This window comes from Eleutherodactylus coqui, chromosome 13, assembly GCF_035609145.1.
Source record: "Eleutherodactylus coqui strain aEleCoq1 chromosome 13, aEleCoq1.hap1, whole genome shotgun sequence".
NCBI lineage: Eukaryota > Metazoa > Chordata > Amphibia > Anura > Eleutherodactylidae > Eleutherodactylus > Eleutherodactylus coqui.
In genome coordinates, this window is record NC_089849.1 from 103,779,579 (window position 1) to 103,792,435 (window position 12,857).

The window sequence follows — 12,857 nt, forward strand, 5'->3', positions numbered from 1 at the left end:
GTTTTTTTCCTCGTAGTGTCACTTGTGTGAATGGACTTCATATTTACGCGGGTTCTGTGCGCATCGCACAGCGCTTGCGCGAAAATATCGTCCGTGTGAATGCGCACTTATTGACGCGTGTTCCATCCATATCGCTTTTGGTGTGTCGGCCGCCCGTGTGAATGAGCCCCATTATCAGCCCTCTCATGGCTATCAGTCCCACGTAAAGCATCCCGGCCCTCCCCATACAGTCCTATGTAACACAGCCTCGGCCTCCCCTCACACACAGAGGCCCGCCCCTCCGCTGACATCACGGCTCCCCGGAGCTCCGCTCTCCACATAACCGGGGAGGGAGGGGGAGTGGTCGGCTGCGGCTTCCAGGAAACACTGAGGCCTCACTGCTTGTTAGTGCGGGTGAGTGGCGGGCAGCGGCCATTGCTGAGACAGGAGCTCAGCCCACATTGTAGAGTGAGCAGTGTGTGTGCTAGGGGGCAGACATGACAGTCAGGGAGAACTACAAGTAGCAGCACCTGTAGCCCTTCACCTGCATGGACATGGGTCACCTGACTGCTCACCTGTACATGCTCGCACGGTCACATGCATGTCCTAATTCTCGCCTGTGATATGGACAATATTAGGACACACAACGAGTTTTTTTCACACGCCGACTGCAATATCGGTTCGTGGAAGACGGCCCAATATTGCGCTCGCCAAAAGGGGAGGTGTTTTTGTATCACCGCCGTCTGGCATCACCCCGGGGGAAGTAGCCATTCTGAGTCGCAGAGTGCTTCCAATTGTTTTTAATGAGGAAACATCGCGCCGCGCCACGTGTATCCGGCACATGGCGTGGTGCGTCCAGAGTAGAGATGAGCGAACGTACTCGTTTCGAGTACTTACGCACCCGAGTACCGCCATTTTCGAGTACTTCAGTACTCGGGTGAAAAGATTCGGGGGGCTACGGGGGGCGGAGAGAGGCGTGGCGGTGCGGGGGGAACAGGGGGGAGCCCTCTCTCTCTCCCTCTCCCCCCCCACTCCCCACTGCTACCCCCCATGCCGCCACGGCGCCCCCCAAATTTTTTCACCCGAGTACGGAAGTACTCGGAATTCGCGGTATTCGGGCGAAAAAGGGGCGTGGCCGAGCACGTTCGCTCATCTCTAGTCCAGAGGCCTCATTGAAAGCACTGGGCAATGCGAGGGCCTATAGACGGGACGTGCTGCGATTATTTTCACGCATTATGATGCGATGCTGGAAAACGCGTCTCGTGTGTACGACACCATTCAAAGGAATGGGGGTCATTTTTGTGCATTTTGCAACGTACAAATCTTACGGGAGAACCTCTGCCGTGTGAAGCCATCCTCCGTGTGACAGAAGTCTCGGTGTGCTGCCGCGGTGAATAACACGGGTCCGTATGCAGTCCGCGTGTCAGAGGCTTAAAGGGGTTTTGTCATTGCAACAAAACGCCCAACTTGACTCGGCCCGGCCTAAAATAACAAGTGCGGGTGTACTTGCCCTTTCTAGGGGCCCCGGGAGGCAGCTGGCATGCTGGGGCCCCAGGCGAACAGAGTATTTTTTGCTACTTTAGGCAGGGCGCAGCTAGGGAATGGGGTTAGTTTGCGGACGGACTGCTGCCATTTTTTATTCCGCATCAAAATCCGCACATTGCTAGTACGGATTTTAGTGCTGAATGTTCCAGATGGCTACATATTCTGCAACACTGTTGCGAAATATTCCGTCCCGTGTCATAGCGCACTCGGGGGGCGTTCACAGAATTCTGTGAGGGTCTGCAGCTGATTTCACCGTTTAAGTTGATTTCAAATTAAAGCTGTGAAGTCTGCTGCAGACCCTCACCAAAATCTGCAGTAAATCAGTGACATGTGAATGCATGGTAAGGGCAGCAGGCACTTGTAGTCCTTTATCAGCTGAAGCCCCCTATAATACCCGTGTTTCCCTGAAAATAAGACAGTGTCTTATATTAATTTTTGTTCAAAAAGGTTTAATTTTTTTACATGTATAGCTGCCTGGACACTATTTAAATTGACTGTTAGAAGGGCTTAATTTTGGATTAGGGCTTATATTTCAAGCATCCTCAAAAAGCCTGAAAAATCATTTTGCATCCTCAAAAATTCTGGAAAATCATGCTATGTCTTATTTTCAGGGTATGTCTTATTTTCAGGGAAACAGGGTAGTAACGGACACCTGCAGAATTGTAGTAGCAGGACCTCTATAGTGGTAGCAGGCACCAGCAGTCCTATATCATCAGGGGTCCCTATAATAGTGACAGGCACCTGCAGTCCTGTAATTGCAGGGGTCCCTATAATAGTAACTGGCACCTGTAGTCCTGTATCAGCAGGGGGTCCCTATAATAGTGACAGGCACCTGTAGTCCTGTCAGCAGGGTCCATATAATAGTGTCAGGCACCTGTAGTCCTGTGTCAGCAGGGGTCCCTATAATAGTGACAAGCACCTGTAGTCATGTATCAGCAGGGGTCCCCATAATAGTGACAGTCACCAGTGGGCCTGTATTAGCAGGGGGTCCCTACAATAGTGACAGGCATCTGTACTCCTGTATCAGCAGGGGGTCCCTATAATAGTGACAGGCATCTGCAGTCCTGTATCAACAGTGGGTCTCTAGAACAGTCACGGGCTCCTGTAGTCCTGTATCAGCAGGGGTCCCTATAATAGTGACAGGCACCTGTAGTCCTGTATCAGCTGGGGGTCCCTATAATACTGACAGGCATCTGCAGTCCTATATCAACAGTGGGTCCCTATAATAGTGACATGCAACTGTAGTCCTTTATCAGCAGGGAGTCCCTATAATAGTGACAGGCACCTGTAGCCCTTTATCAGCAGGGAGTCCCTATAATAGTGACAGGCATCTGTAGTCCTTTATTAGCAGGGAGTCCCTAAAATAGTGACAGGCACCTGTAGTCCTTACTCCGCAGGGGTCTCTATAATAGTGACAGGCACCTGCAGTCCTGAATCTGCAGGGGTCCCTATAATAGTGACTTGCACCATCAGTCTTGTATCTTCAGGGGGTCCCTATAATAGTGACCAGCATCTGCAGTGCTGTGTCAGCAGGGGTTCCCAATAACAGTAACAGGCACCTGCAGCTCTTTATCAGCAGGGGTCCCTATAATAGTGACAAGCACCTGTAGTCATGTATCAGCAGGGGTCCCCATAATAGTGACAGTCACCAGTGGGCCTGTATTAGCAGGGGGTCCCTACAATAGTGACAGGCATCTGTACTCCTGTATCAGCAGGGGGTCCCTATAATAGTGACAGGCATCTGCAGTCCTGTATCAACAGTGGGTCTCTAGAACAGTCACGGGCTCCTGTAGTCCTGTATCAGCAGGGGTCCCTATAATAGTGACAGGCACCTGTAGTCCTGTATCAGCTGGGGGTCCCTATAATACTGACAGGCATCTGCAGTCCTATATCAACAGTGGGTCCCTATAATAGTGACATGCAACTGTAGTCCTTTATCAGCAGGGAGTCCCTATAATAGTGACAGGCACCTGTAGCCCTTTATCAGCAGGGAGTCCCTATAATAGTGACAGGCATCTGTAGTCCTTTATTAGCAGGGAGTCCCTAAAATAGTGACAGGCACCTGTAGTCCTTACTCCGCAGGGGTCTCTATAATAGTGACAGGCACCTGCAGTCCTGAATCTGCAGGGGTCCCTATAATAGTGACTTGCACCATCAGTCTTGTATCTTCAGGGGGTCCCTATAATAGTGACCAGCATCTGCAGTGCTGTGTCAGCAGGGGTTCCCAATAACAGTAACAGGCACCTGCAGCTCTTTATCAGCAGGGGGTCCCCATAATAGCCACAGGCACCTGTAGTCCTGTGTCAGCAGGAGTCCCAATAATAGTTACCGACATCTGTAGTCCTGTGTCTTCAGGGGGTCCCTATAATAATGACAGGCATCTGCAGTGCTGAGTCAGCTGGGGGTCCCTATATTAGTAACCAGCAGCTGCAGTCCTTTATCAGCAGAACTCCCCTATAATAGTGACAGGCACCTGCAGTCTTGTATCAGCAGGGGGTCCCTATAATAGTGACAGGCATCTGCAGTCCTGTATCAACAGTGGGTCCCTATAATAGTGACCGGCACCTGTAGTCCTGTATCAGCTGGGGGTCCTAATAATAGTGACAGGCATCTGCAGTCCTATATCAACAGTGGGTCCCTATAATAGTGACAGGCACCTGTAGTCTTCTATCAGCAGGGGGTCCCTATAATAGTGACAGGCACCTGTAGTCCTGTATTAGCAGGGGGCCCCTACCATAGTGAGAGGCACCTGTAGTCCTGTATCAGCATGGGGTCCCTATAATAGTGACAGACACCTGTAGTCCTGTATCCGCAGAGAGTCACTATTATAGTAACAGGCACCTGCAGTCCTGTATTTGCAGGGGTCCCTATAATAGTAACCGCCACCTGTAGTCCTGTATCAGTAGGGGGTCCCTATAATAGTGACAGGCAGCTGTAGTCCTGTATCAGCAGGGGGTCCCTATAATAGTGACAGGCACCTGTAGTCCTGTCAGCAGGGTCCATATAATAGTGTCAGGCACCTGTAGTCCTGTCAGCAGGGGTCCCTATAATAGTAACCGACACCTGTAGTCCTGTATCAGTAGGGGGTCCCTATAATAGTGACAAGCACCTGTAGTCATGTATCAGCAGGGGTCCCTATAATAGTGTCAGGCACCTGTAGCCCTTTATCAGCAGGGAGTCCCTATAATAGTGACAGGCACCTGCAGTCCTGGTCTGCAGGACGTCCCTATAATAGTGACAGGCACCTGTAGTCCTGTGTCAGCAGGGGGTCCCTATAATAGTGAGAGGCATCTGCAGTCCTATATCACCAGGGGGTCCCTATAATAGTGAGAGGCACCTGTAGTCCTGTATCAGCAGGGGGTCCCTATAATAGTGACAGGCACCTGTAGTCCTCTATTTGCAGGGGTCCCTATAATAGTAACCAGCACCTGTAGTCCTGTATCAGTAGGGGGTCCCTATAATAGTGAGAGGCACCTGTAGTCCTGTATCAGCAGGGGGTCCCTATAATAGTGACAGGCACCTGTAGTCCTGTCAGCAGGGTCCATATAATAGTGACAGGCACCTGTAGTCCTGTGTCAGCAGGGGTCCCTATAATAGTGACAAGCACCTGTAGTCATGTATCAGCAGGGGTCCCCATAATAGTGACAGGCACCAGTGGGCCTGTATTAGCAGGGGGTCCCTACAATAGTGACAGGCATCTGTACTCCTGTATCAGCAGGGGGTCCCTATAATAGTAACAAGCACCTGTAGTCATGTATCAGCAGGGGTCCCTATAATAGTGACAGGCACCAGTGGGCCTGTATTAGCAGGGGGTCCCTACAATAGTGACAGGCATCTGTACTCCTGTATCAGCAGGGGGTCCCTATAATAGTGACAGGCATCTGCAGTCCTGTATCAACAGTGGGTCTCTAGAACAGTCACGGGCTCCTGTAGTCCTGTATCAGCAGGGGTCCCTATAATAGTGACAGGCACCTGTAGTCCTGTATCAGTTGGGGGTCCCTATAATACTGACAGGCATCTGCAGTCCTATATCAACAGTGGGTCCCTATAATAGTGACATGCAACTGTAGTCCTTTATCAGCAGGGAGTCCCTATAATAGTGACAGGCACCTGTAGCCCTTTATCAGCAGGGAGTCCCTATAATAGTGACAGGCACCTGTAGCCCTTTATCAGCAGGGAGTCCCTATAATAGTGACAGGCATCTGTAGTCCTTTATTAGCAGGGAGTCCCTAAAATAGTGACAGGCACCTGTAGTCCTTACTCCGCAGGGGTCTCTATAATAGTGACAGGCACCTGCAGTCCTGAATCTGCAGGGGTCCCTATAATAGTGACTTGCACCATTAGTCTTGTATCTTCAGGGGGTCCCTATAATAGTGACCAGCATCTGCAGTGCTGTGTCAGCAGGGGTTCCTATAATAGTGACAGGCACCTGCAGTCCTGAATCCGCAGGGGTCCCTATAATAGTGACTTGCACCATCAGTCTTGTATCTTCAGGGGGTCCCTATAATAGTGACCAGCATCTGCAGTGCTGTGTCAGCAGGGGTTCCCAATAACAGTAACAGGCACCTGCAGCTCTTTATCAGCAGGGGGTCCCCATAATAGCCACAGGCACCTGTAGTCCTGTGTCAGCAGGAGTCCCAATAATAGTTACCGACATCTGTAGTCCTGTGTCTTCAGGGGGTCCCTATAATAATGACGGGCATCTGCAGTGCTGAGTCAGCTGGGGGTCCCTATATTAGTAACCAGCAGCTGCAGTCCTTTATCAGCAGAACTCCCCTATAATAGTGACAGGCACCTGCAGTCTTGTATCAGCAGGGGGTCCCTATAATAGTGACAGGCATCTGCAGTCCTGTATCAACAGTGGGTCCCTATAATAGTGACCGGCACCTGTAGTCCTCTATCAGCAGGGGGTCCCTATAATAGTGAAAGGCACCTGTAGTCCTGTATCAGCAGGGGTCCCTATAATAGTGACAGGCACCTGTAGTCCTGTATCAGCTGGGGGTCCTAATAATAGTGACAGGCATCTGCAGTCCTATATCAACAGTGGGTCCCAATAATAGTTACCGACATCTGTAGTCCTGTGTCTTCAGGGGGTCCCTATAATAATGACAGGCATCTGCAGTGCTGAGTCAGCTGGGGGTCCCTATATTAGTAACCAGCAGCTGCAGTCCTTTATCAGCAGAACTCCCCTATAATAGTGACAGGCACCTGCAGTCTTGTATCAGCAGGGGGTCCCTATAATAGTGACAGGCATCTGCAGTCCTGTATCAACAGTGGGTCCCTATAATAGTGACCGGCACCTGTAGTCCTCTATCAGCAGGGGGTCCCTATAATAGTGACAGGCACCTGTAGTCCTGTATCAGCAGGGGTCCCTATAATAGTGACAGGCACCTGTAGTCCTGTATCAGCTGGGGGTCCTAATAATAGTGACAGGCATCTGCAGTCCTATATCAACAGTGGGTCCCTATAATAGTGACAGGCACCTGTAGTCTTCTATCAGCAGGGGGTCCCTATAATAGTGACAGGCACCTGTAGTCCTGTATTAGCAGGGGGCCCCTACCATAGTGAGAGGCACCTGTAGTCCTGTATCAGCATGGGGTCCCTATAATAGTGACAGACACCTGTAGTCCTGTATCCGCAGAGAGTCACTATTATAGTAACAGGCACCTGCAGTCCTGTATTTGCAGGGGTCCCTATAATAGTAACCGCCACCTGTAGTCCTGTATCAGTAGGGGGTCTCTATAATAGTGACAGGCACCTGTAGTCCTGTATCAGCAGGGGGTCCCTATAATAGTGACAGGCACCTGTAGTCAGGTATCAGCAGGGGTCCCTATAATAGTGTCAGGCACCTGTAGCCCTTTATCAGCAGGGAGTCCCTATAATAGTGACAGGCACCTGCAGTCCTAAATCCGCAGGGGTCCCTATAATAGTGACAGGCACCTGTAGTCCTGTCAGCAGGGTCCATATAATAGTGTCAGGCACCTGTAGTCCTGTCAGCAGGGGTCCCTATAATAGTGAGAGGCACCTGTAGTCCTGTATCAGTAGGGGGTCCCTATAATAGTGAGAGGCACCTGTAGTCCTGTATCAGCAGGGGGTCCCTATAATAGTGACAAGCACCTGTAGTCATGTATCAGCAGGGGTCCCTATAATAGTGTCAGGCACCTGTAGCCCTTTATCAGCAGGGAGTCCCTATAATAGTGACAGGCACCTGCAGTCCTGAATCCGCAGGGGTCCCTATAATAGTGACTTGCACCATCAGTCTTGTATCTTCAGGGGGTCCCTATAATAGTGACCAGCATCTGCAGTGCTGTGTCAGCAGGGGTTCCCAGTAACAGGCACCTGCAGCTCTTTATCAGCAGGGGGTCCCCATAATAGCCACAGGCACCTGTAGTCCTGTGTCAGCAGGAGTCCCAATAATAGTTACCGACATCTGTAGTCCTGTGTCTTCAGGGGGTCCCTATAATAGTGACAGGCATCTGCAGTGCTGAGTCAGCTGGGGGTCCCTATATTAGTAACCAGCAGCTGCAGTCCTTTATCAGCAGAGCTCCCCTATAATGGTGACAGGCACCTGTAGTCCTGTATCAGCAGGGGTCCCTATAATAGTGAGAGGCACCTGCAGTCCTGTATCCACAGGGGGTCCCTATAATAGTGACAGGCACCATCAGTCCTGCATTCGTATGGGGTCCCTATAATAGTGACAAGCACCTGTAGTCATGTATCAGCAGGGGTCCCTATACTAGTGTCAGGCACCTGTAGCCCTTTATCAGCAGGGAGTCCCTATAATAGTGACAGGCACCTGCAGTCCTGAATCCGCAGGGGTCTCTGTAATAGTGACTTGCACCATCAGTCTTGTATCTTCAGGGGGTCCCTATAATAGTGACCAGCATCTGCAGTGCTGTGTCAGCAGGGGTTCCCAATAACAGTAACAGGCACCTGCAGCTCTTTATCAGCAGGGGGTCCCCCTAATAGTCACAGGCACCTGTAGTCCTGTGTCAGCAGGAGTCCCAATAATAGTTACCGACATCTGTAGTCCTGTGTCTTCAGGGGGTCCCTATAATAGTGACAGGCATCTGCAGTGCTGAGTCAGCTGGGGGTCCCTATATTAGTAACCAGCAGCTGCAGTCCTTTATCAGCAGAACTCCCCTATAATGGTGACAGGCACCTGCAGTCTTGTATCAGCAGAGGGTCCCTATAATAGTGACAGGCACCTGTAGTCCTGTATCAGCAGGGGGTCCCTATAATAGTGACAGGCACCTGCAGTCCTGTATCCACAGGGGGTCCCTATAATAGTGACAGGCACCTGCAGTCCTGCATCCGTATGGGGTCCCTATAATAGTGACAGGCACCTGTAGTCCTGTGTCAGCAGGCGGTCCCTATAATAGTGAGAGGCACCTTTAGTCCTTTATCAGCACAGGGCCCTATAATAGTGACAGGCACCTGTAGTCCTGTATCAGCAGAGGGTCACTATAATAGTGACAGGCACCTGCAGTCCTGCATCCGTATGGGGTCCCTATAATAGTGACAGGGACCTGTAGTCCTGTGTCAGCAGGCGGTCCCTATAATAGTGAGAGGCACCTGTAGTCCTTTATCAGCACAGGGCCCTATAATAGTGACAGGCACCTGTAGTCATAAATCCACAGGGGTCCCTGTAATAGTGACCGGCACCTGCAGTCCTGTATCAGCAGAGGGTCCCTATAATAGTGACAGGCACCTGCAGTCCTGGTCCGCAGGAGGTCCCTATAATAGTGACAGGCACCTGTAGTCCTGTGTCAGCAGGGGGTCCCTATAATAGTGAGAGGCATCTGCAGTCCTATATCATCAGGGGGTCCCTGTAATAGTGACCGGCACCTGCAGTCCTGTATCAGCAGAGGGTCCCTATAATAGTGACAGGCACCTGCAGTCCTGCATCCCTATAATAGTGACAGGCACCTGTAGTCCTTTATCAGCACAGGGCCCTATAATAGTGACAGGCACCTGCAGTCCTGAATCCGCAGGGTTCCCTATTATAGTGACTTGCACCATCAGTCTTGTATCTTCAGGGGGTCCCTATAATAGTGACCAGCATCTGTAGTCCTATATCATCAGGGGGTCCCTATAATAGTGACAGGCGCCTGCTGTCCTGTATCAGCACAGGGCCCTATAATAGTGACAGGCACCTGTAGTCATAAATCCACAGGGGTCCCTATAATAGTGACAGGCACCTGCAGTCCTGCATCCCTATGGGGTCCCTATACTAGTGACAGGAACCTGTAGTCCTGTGTCAGCAGGGGGTCCCTATAATAGTGAGAGGCATCTGCAGTCCTATATCAGCAGGGGGTCCCTATAATAGTGACAGGCACCTGCTGTCCTGTAGCAGCAGGGGGTCCCTATAATAGTGACAGGCAGCTGTAGTCCTTTATCAGCACAGGGCCCTATAATAGTGACAGGCACCTGTAGTCCTGTATCAGCAGGGGGTCCCTATGATAGTGACCGGCACCTTCAGTTTTGTATCAGCAGAGGGTCCCTATAATAGTGACAGGCACCTGCAGTCCTGTATCCACATGGGGTCCCTATAATAGTGACAGGCACCTGCAGTCCTGCATCCGTATGGGGTCCCTATAATAGTGACAGGCACCTGTAGTCCTTTATCAGCACAGGTCCCTATAATAGTGACAGGCACCTGTAGTCCTGTATCAGCAGAGGGTCCCTATAATAGTGACAGGCACCTGCAGTCCTGGTCCGCAGGAGGTCCCTATAATAGTGACAGGCACCTGTAGTCCTGTGTCAGCAGAGGGTCCCTATAATAGTGACAGGCACCTGCAGTCCTGTATCACCAGGGGGTCCCTATAATAGTGACAGGCACCTGCTGTCCTGTATCAGAAGGGGGTCCCTATAATAGTGACAGGCACCTGTAGTCCTGGTCCGCAGGAGGTCCCTATAATAGTGACCGGCACCTGCAGTCCTGTATCAGTAGAGGGTCCCTATAATAGTGACAGGCACCTGCTGTCCTGTATCAGCAGGGGGTCCCTATAATAGTGACAGGCACCTGCAGTCCTGGTCCGCAGGAGGTCCCTATAATAGTGACCGGCACCTGCAGTCCTGTATCAGCAGAGGGTCCCTATAATAGTGACAGGCACCTGCAGTCCTGGTCCGCAGGAGGTCCCTATAATAGTGACAGGCACCTGTAGTCCTGTGTCAGCAGGGGGTCCCTATAATAGTGAGAGGCATCTGCAGTCCTATATCACCAGGGGGTCCCTATAATAGTGACAGGCACCTGCTGTCCTGTATCAGCAGGGGGTCCCTATAATAGTGACAGGCACCTGCAGTCCTGCATGCCTATGGGGTCCCTATAATAGTGACAGGCACCTGTAGTCCTGTGTCAGCAGGGGGTCCCTATAATAGTGAGAGGCATCTGCAGTCCTATATCAGCAGGGGGTCCCTATAATAGTGACAGGCACCTGCTGTCCTGTATCAGCACAGGGCCCTATAATAGTGACAGGTACCTGTAGTCATAAATCCACAGGGGTCCCTATAATAGTGACAGGCACCTGCAGTCCTGAATCCGCAGGGGTCCCTATAATAGTGACTTGCACCATCAGTCTTGTATCTTCGGGGTCCCTATAATAGTGACCAGCATCTGCAGTGCTATATCATCAGGGGGTCCCTATAATAGGGACAGGCACCTGTAGTCGTTTATCAGCACAGGGCCCTATAATAGTGACAGGCACCTGTAGTCATAAATCCACAGGGGTCCCTATAATAGTGACAGGCACCTGCAGTCCTGAATCTGCAGGGCTCCCTATAATAGTGACTTGCACCATCAGTCTTGTATCTTCAGGGGGTCCCTATAATAGTGACCAGCATCTGCAGTGCTGTGTCAGCAGGGGTTCCCAATAACAGTAACAGGCACCTGCAGCTCTTTATCAGCAGGGGTCCCCATAATAGCCACAGGCACCTGTAGTCCTGTGTCAGCAGGAGTCCCAATAATAGTTACCGACATCTGTAGTCCTGTGTCTTCAAGGGGTCCCTATAATAGTGACAGGCATCTGCAGTGCTGAGTCAGCTGGGGGTCCCTATATTAGTAACCAGCAGCTGCAGTCCTTTATCAGCAGAGCTCCCCTATAATAGTGACAGGCACCTGCAGTCTTGTATCAGCAGGGGGTCCCTATAATAGTGACAGGCACCTGTAGTCCTGTGTCAGCAGGGGGTCCCTATAATAGTGAGAGGCATCTGCAGTCCTATATCATCAGGGGGTCCCTGTAATAGTGACCGTCACCTGCTGTCCTGTAGCAGCAGGGGGTCCCTATAATAGTGACAGGCAGCTGTAGTCCTTTATCAGCACAGGGCCCTATAATAGTGACAGGCACCTGTAGTCCTGTATCAGCAGGGGTTCCCATTGATAGTGACCGGCACCTTCAGTTTTGTATCTTCAGGGGGTCCCTATAATAGTGACAGGCACCTGTAGTCATGTATCCACAGGGGTCCCTATAATAGTGACAGGCACCTGTAGTCATGTATCCACAGGGGTCCCTATGATAGTGACAGGCACCTGTAGTCATGTATCCACAGGGGTCCCTATGATAGTGACAGGCACCTGTAGTCATGTATCCACAGGGGTCCCTATGATAGTGACAGGCACCTGTAGTCATGTATCCACAGGGGTCCCTATGATAGTGACAGGCACCTGTAGTCATGTATTCTCAGGGGTCCCTATGATAGTGACAGGCACCTGTAGTCATGTATCCACAGGGGTCCTTATGATAGTGACAGGCACCTGTAGTCATGTATCCTCAGGGGGTCCCTATAATAGTGACAGGCACCTGTAGTCATGTATCCACAGGGGTCCCTATGATAGTGACTGGCACCTGTAGTCATGTATCCACAGAGGTCCCTATGATAGTGACAGGCACCTGTAGTCATGTATCCACAGAGGTCCCTATGATAGTGACAGGCACCTGTAGTCATGTATCCACAGGGGTCCCTATGATAGTGACAGGCACCTGTAGTCATGTATCCACAGGGGTCCCTATGATAGTGACAGGCACCTGTAGTCATGTATCCACAGGGGTCCCTATGCTAGTGACAGGCACCTGTAGTCATGTATCCACAGGGGTCCCTATGATAGTGACAGGCACCTGTAGTCATGTATCCACAGGGGTCCCTATGATAGTGACCGGCACCTTCAGTCTTGTATCTTCAGGGGGTTCCTATAATAGTGACCGGCGCCTGCATGTACTGTGCACCCTCTGATGTTGATGTGATTCCTGTCCTCTGTTTCCAGGCTGCGGTTCCCACAGTATCCTCACTTCATGAGGTCCGGCTGAAGATTGGGGGTAAGTCGGAGGTTGGGATCT

General features: G+C 51.0%; 1 protein-coding gene across 2 annotated transcripts in view; it reads left to right on the plus strand.

Annotated features, from left to right (window-relative positions):
* The first annotated feature begins 258 nt into the window (after nucleotides 1-258).
* Nucleotides 259-12,857, plus strand: part of ARSG (arylsulfatase G) — a 71,951-nt gene continuing 59,352 nt past the window's right edge. For both annotated transcript variants that reach the window (XM_066587835.1, XM_066587836.1), the window contains exons 1-2: nucleotides 259-393; nucleotides 12,785-12,836. The gene's annotated coding sequence lies outside the window, so the exon portion shown is untranslated. The remainder of the gene's footprint in view (nucleotides 394-12,784; nucleotides 12,837-12,857) is intronic.